Below are 6,741 nucleotides of genomic sequence, written 5' to 3'. Positions count from 1 at the left end.
TGATTTTATAAATGCTCCCATAACGTCCTTATTTTCAAAAGTTAGAAATTATGATTTCAAAGCATGATTTTCCTTCCTAAAAGTTTATGAATGTTTTCCAAAATATCCATTTTTCTCCAAAATCTAAGTTTTACGATTTTTGAAAGTTTTTATGACCGGAACTGCGACTATGATTTTATGATGACAATGATGATGCTAGATATGAGAAAATGACTAGGACGAATATGTCAAGGATATGTTCTTACCATGAATACGACGATATGAAATGTAAGCTAATTTTTGGATAATGACTATTTTAAAGGTTTCAAAGTATACGAAATGATATGTCATGACCGTTTTATGTTTTCCCGTGATGTTATCCTTGATTGATAGTCTCGCCTTATAATTGTTCCTTCGGGCGAGGCAGGCGATCCCGATTATTCATAATGTGATCGGAGGGTACCGACCTTACGTCACTCCGATAGAGTTGTAGTTTTCACCGCCCTCTCGCATGCTTTATATTTACATATGATTTATTTTATAGCACCGTGCCGTCCGCCCGGCGGCCGGGCAGACCCACCAATCGCAGTGGACAGATTATACCCGGACGCGGAGGCCCGGCGCGGCTTATACACCGTTCCTATATGGACGGGCGCTTATACACCGATCCTACGTGGTCGGGCACGCGCATATTTACGTGTATATTTTTTTTTTAAAAAGCTAGCATGTATGGCATCCGCCCCCAGGCACTCCGGATGTACGTATTACTTTTATTCCATGGTGCACTCGTAGCGTTACACCGTACCTATACGGTCGGGCTACTTGCAAGTATCTCATATAGTACTCCAAAAGGTAAACTAGCTTGCATAATATTCGTCATGGTAGACAAACAGAGATACAAAGTTATATCACTCTCCTATGTTGTGTTTTATGTTCTCTATTAGATTTCGTGATATTACTCATGCCTTACATACTTCGACATTACTCGCATCGACGTCCTTTCGGACGGCCGCGTTTCATGCCGCGCGGTAACCCTACGAGTAAGGAAAACATGTAAAAAACGTTCCGGCGGAGTTGGCGGACTCTATTTAGTCTCGGGAGTCCGGAGTATGTGTCATGTGTGTGCCGCGTTGTTCAGTTAGAGACTTTGCAAGAAGAGTCGTGGGTTTGGTGTGTCGATTTTGAAAATGGTTCCTGTACCGATGTGTTTTTATTATACATTATGTTACGGAGCCCTTATGTTTAGATAGTGTTTAATTGGAAACGACAAAAGATTTTGAAAGTTTTACTATGTATTTTATTTTTGTTTGATCTAAGAATCTGAAGGAGGTATGTATGTAGTAAGAGTCAGCGGGTTCGCTCGGCTCCGAATGTGGGGTCTGGTGCCCATCACACCCTAGTAAGATCAGGGTGTGACATCCTGGTTCAGCACGACGAATCTCTAATGCTTCAAAGCATTCTTCAATGATGGCTACACATTCTTCTTCCCAAAATAACATCCTTAAGCCCTCTTCCGGGTCTTTGAGGTTATGACTCATTGGGCATGCTATGAAGGATTGGTATAGATGAGGGAACAATTTTCTCATTTCAACGGGACCTCTCAGCCCATATTCTGCTTCTTCCTCTTCTGCCTCACATGGCTTGTATCCAATCCCAAATCGATATTTCCCATTTTTAATACTCACTGGTTCTCTGATTCCTTGTAATTTCTTTCCCAGACCTTTCCCGAGCTTAAACCCACTCCTTATCATGGTTGTAGTAACCATTTTGTTGACCAATGGCATAGGGATATGTTCATCGTCTCCCCTATGATCTATCATGGCTAGTTCAACAGTGTGAAAATCATCACCAATTGGTGACTTCTCTATGACAGGTACGGAGTTGTCCGGATAGTTGTGAACACTTTCTTTACCGTAAATCACTACTTCTTAATCATCCCATATGAATTTGAGAGACTGGTGCAACGAAGATGCTACAACTCCAGCGGCGTGTAACCAGGGTGGTCCTAATAATAAGTTGTAGCTTGTTTTGATATCCATGATGACGATCTCCACTACGAACTCTGCGGGACCCATTTGTCTGTGTAGATCTATTTCTCCAATTGGGTCACTGGTTGCGCCATCATAAGCTTTTACATTTGTTCAACTCTGGCGCATTTTGCCAACATCATACCTGAGTTGTTTCAAAGTTGCCACAGGACATACCTTCAACCCTGCCCCTCCGTCGATCAGCACTTGAGGGATAATCTTGTCACGGCACTTGACTGTTATGTGCAAAGCCTTATTGTGGGTCTTACCTCTCAGTAATTCATCAGAAAATGATAGCCTATGCGCTCGTACAACATATCCCACAATCTCAGCCAATGTTTCACTTGTAGTGCCGGCGGGCACTTGGACTTCATCTAAAGCTTTCATCAAGGCCAAGCGATGTTGAGATGAACTGAGTAATAATGACATTACTGATATCCTGGCAGGAGTTTTATGCAGGTGCTCAACAATCAAATAATCTTTGACTGGCATTTGCCGCCAAAAGTTTTCAGCTTAGCCTTCAGTGATTGGTCTTTTTTTAGGGTTTTCGCGACCTGGAGCTTCGAGCACTGGCGCTTTGAGCATAGGCTCTTCTGGAGCATAACACCTTCCAGACCTGGTCATACCCTGAACCATAGTAACTATCTCTTTTTCTTTATTGACCACCATCCGGTGCGGTGGTTTGATCACAAAGGGTGCATTCTCAACAGGTCCTGATGTTTTGAGTATGAGTGACTCGTTATGAATTCGAGCGACAACTGAGGGATATTTGAGTATGAAAGGTTCTCTTTTGGCTACAGCAGATGTCTCAGATTTCTTTGTCAAAGGGCTTAACACTTCTTTTCACTCTTGTAAAGACAACGAGGCGACATTGCTTTCCAACCCTTCAATATCTGGATGAATTATCGCGGGGTTCTCTTCCCATTCATCACCTCTTTCTATCATGTGAATTTGGTTCCCTCCATGCTTTGGGAGCAGATTTGTGTCCACATTCGGAGGTGTTGGTTCCAGGATAAGCTCATGATTTTCAATCATATCTTGTAGTTTGTGCCATAGGTTTATGCAATATTCGGTGGCATGGCCAACTTGGTTAGAATGATAGGCGCAAGTGAAATTCGGCCTGTACATCGATCCGTGGGATTAGTAGGTTTGGTGGCATAACGTTCATTCGCCTGGCATCTCTTAGCTTGGCAAATAGTCTAGTCCTTGATTCTGGCAAAGGAGTGAATGCCCTCATAGGTTTCTTTTGGGGTGCCTCATAGTTTACTGGCGGAGGCTGGTTTTAGAAAGTCTGGTTTTGTGGATCATGGTTATTGGGTGCTGGCATTCGATAATTTGGTCGTGAAGCTCGGTTGCTAGGTGCTGGTATTTGATAATTTGGTTGTGGAGCTTGTAGCAGTTATGCGTAGCTGGAGACATTGGGCTATATTGGGGTGAAGTGGTTATATAGTTGGTTAGTGGAGGTGATTGGTAGTTATTTTGATTTTTATGGGTCATCTCTTTTCCTCGGCTTTTTGGACTAGTAGTTCTAGAGACATAGGCTATGTCTTCTCTCTTCTTTTTGCCACTTGTGGTGCCAGACGCACCTGATCTATTTAGTACACTAACAATTTTGCCGGTCTTGAGGCCATCTTCAATATCTTCCTTAACAGTGACTAAATCTTTAAAGACCCCCTTTCATAGTTATCATTTTATCAAAGCAATCGACTTAACTTGTACCGTATAAATGCGGTACCGCCTCGACTTTTCGATCATAAGTGGTTGCACATGCGCTGCTTCGTCTCTCCAGTGACTAGCATATTCTCGGTGGGTTTCAGTCAATTTTTGATGAATTTTCTCCAATGAGAAGCGATCAGGCACATTTTCCACATTGAAGCGGAATCTTTCCATGAACGAACTTGCCATTTCTTCCCATGTTTTCCATAGGCTAATGTCTTGAGAGATAAACCATTCCATAGCTATTCCTGATAGACTTCGACTAAACAACCTCATGAGCAAAGCTTCGTTTCCGCCATTTCCAACCAATTGGTCGCAGTGAGCCCTCAAAAGGGCTCTGGGATTGCCCGACCCATTAAAGTGATCAAATTTGGAAATTTTGAAGCCTTCTGGTAGACCAGGTCTGGATGTATGCACAAATTAGAGTATCTTAGCCCCTCTTTCTTTTTAGAGCCATGTTCTAGTTCAATAATTTTCTTCCCCATTTCCTTCTCGATCTTGTCTATTCTTTCTTCAAAGAACATTTCCATGTTCTCCAGTTCCGGTGACGAGTCAATATGGGTGACATGACGAGTCAATATGGGTGACATAGTCTTCAAAAGTGACATTTGGTTGTACGGGATGGGTCACAGGAACTCCTGTCGCCCAGGGGGCTTGATAAGCATTTGTGTTTGTAGCATTAGCTGGTGTTTGAAAAGCTGGGATTTGGTGGGAGGAATTCCCCACATGGGTGGTATTTCAGCGTAGTGGAGTTTGAAAAGTAGCCCCAGTCTGGGTTTGTGGGAAATGGTCAGGAATTGGTGAATCCAGATTTGGAAAAGCGGGTGGAGGTCTCCTAGCCTCAGCATTAGTAGCATATTCCTTTTTGGCCCTCAGGCGGGCCGCTTCTTCTCTAGCTTCAGCCAATTGCCTCATCAGCAGGCTAACAACCTCTTCCAAAGGCATTCAAATGGGCCATGTCCCTATCGTGGGTACCCTCGATTAAAAACGCTTACGTCGGTGGCGGAGTTTTAGGCATGTTTTCTTCTTGAGGGTTTAAGGACATTGCAATAACTTTTGATCGAGTAACTGGTGTTTTAATCGAATTGACCCCTGTCTATAAGAGAAAACAACTTAAAAGCTCCCAATTTAGCATTAGATTTAAGCATAAAACACAGGATATCACGTTGTTTGCAATTTATAGCCCATAGATTCATATATTTTATTTCAACTATTGACTGATTCACATTCCAAGGGTATTTTGGTCTTTTTGGGAATATTGATTTTTCGGTAAGTGGTCTTCACGGTTGATTTGCTTCTACCCTTCCTGTACTAAGGGGAATTTATATTTTTATTATAAAAGGACCGAGTCTTAAATAGACTACCTACGTATCCCACCAAAGGGAAATCAGGTCCATCCGTAGTTCAGGCATACACAAAAAGGTTTTTCCTATAGTACCCGAAACTTAGTTTTTCTACCCTGACTAGGCCTTATGTAGGCTTCCCATGTATCCCCAACGGGACATCAGGTCGGCGTGGTTCCGTTTATATAAAAAGGAAAAGGGATACTCTTTCTTATTGAAAGCAGTAAAGGGATACTTATGTTTTTCTATGACCATACTAAGCAGGTCTTCATTATCTTCTTCATCTCCATCTTCTATCCTTGTCTTCCTATGACAATCCAAACATGGCCTTCATTCACGAAGAGTTCCAGTTCAAGCTTGAAATCCACACACTCTTCAATATCGTGGCCAGGGCGGCCATGGTGATACACGCAAACCCTTTCTCTTGAAGATCCTGGGCGACCCTGATAGGTTTGTGGCACCGCTCTTATCTTCTTCACACTACACAGTAGGGAGTGAATCCTGGCATATGACTCTTCGAATTTGGAAAAGTCGCTTCTCCAGAACCTAACCTTTGATATCCTTTCTGGATGATTTCTTCCTTAGTCATGAGTCAAGAAAGAATAGGGTCCCCACATTTGGCTAATTCTCCCTTGGTCAATCCATTGGATAAGCTTCCTTTCTAATGCTCCACACTCATTGGCTGTATGTCCTGAATGACTTCGGTGGTAGAGGCATCTTCTGTAAATCATAGAAGGAACGCATGGTGGCAACAGATTTGGGCTTTGCGCGTACACTCTAAAGCTTCCCAAAGTCTCCAAGAGTTCTTGTTTAGACAGCTCTACTGGTGTACCCCAATTGTACGATCTTGTTCCCTTAAGAACAATTGTGCGTGAAACAGGAGGCTCCTCGAGCTGAGATTCGCGCGGGTCTCTATAGACTTTCAGATTGGGGATAAGTAGTTCGTCGTCTCCATATGGTATGGGGTCAAGCCTTTCTTGTTGACTGAGTGGGACATAACTCCCAAGTGGTGCTTCAGGTGCCTTATCCTGTTTTACTCGATTGGCAGGGTTTTGCTTTGTTAGTTCCTCAATATAAACTAGGAGAGTTTCTGCTTCTTTCATTTTCTCATTGGCCGCCTTAGTGGTTTGTACAACCTCTTTCATTCTAGCAGTGGCTAGGGCCATTATATCGTCCCATTGTCAGTTTTTCTCACCTGTTGCTTCCATGTCCTCATCGTCACTGACTAGGTTGACGTACGGAGAAGTCGCACTCATGCTGTCTGGAGTCTCTATTTCCTATTAGCAAATCAACCTTTTAAAAATGGAGCTAGATTTGTTTTAGGGGGTTATTTCCTTGGTTTTTCTTTTGGGTAGTGTCCAGAATGTGGACCAATCAAGAGTTTCGACAAAATATATGATTTTCACGCAGCATTTATATCAAATAAGCATTTAGACAATATATAATTCTCTTTCCTATACCTCGCTGCTCCAAGGCTACTAGCGTACGAAGCAGAATTGTGCCATATGTAAAACGAATATATTGTTCCAAAAATAAAAATCCCAGTGTTTTTCATTAATATTATTTTCCCAAGTAGGATTTCAAGGATTTTAAAATAAATGCAATAATCAGAAGATGTCCACTCCACGGATAGAAATCTGCTCTCTATCATCTCGTACCTTCTTGGCCCTTCGGAG

This window comes from Lycium ferocissimum, chromosome 12, assembly GCF_029784015.1.
Source record: "Lycium ferocissimum isolate CSIRO_LF1 chromosome 12, AGI_CSIRO_Lferr_CH_V1, whole genome shotgun sequence".
NCBI lineage: Eukaryota > Viridiplantae > Streptophyta > Magnoliopsida > Solanales > Solanaceae > Lycium > Lycium ferocissimum.
Note: the sequence above shows the minus strand (reverse complement) of the source record.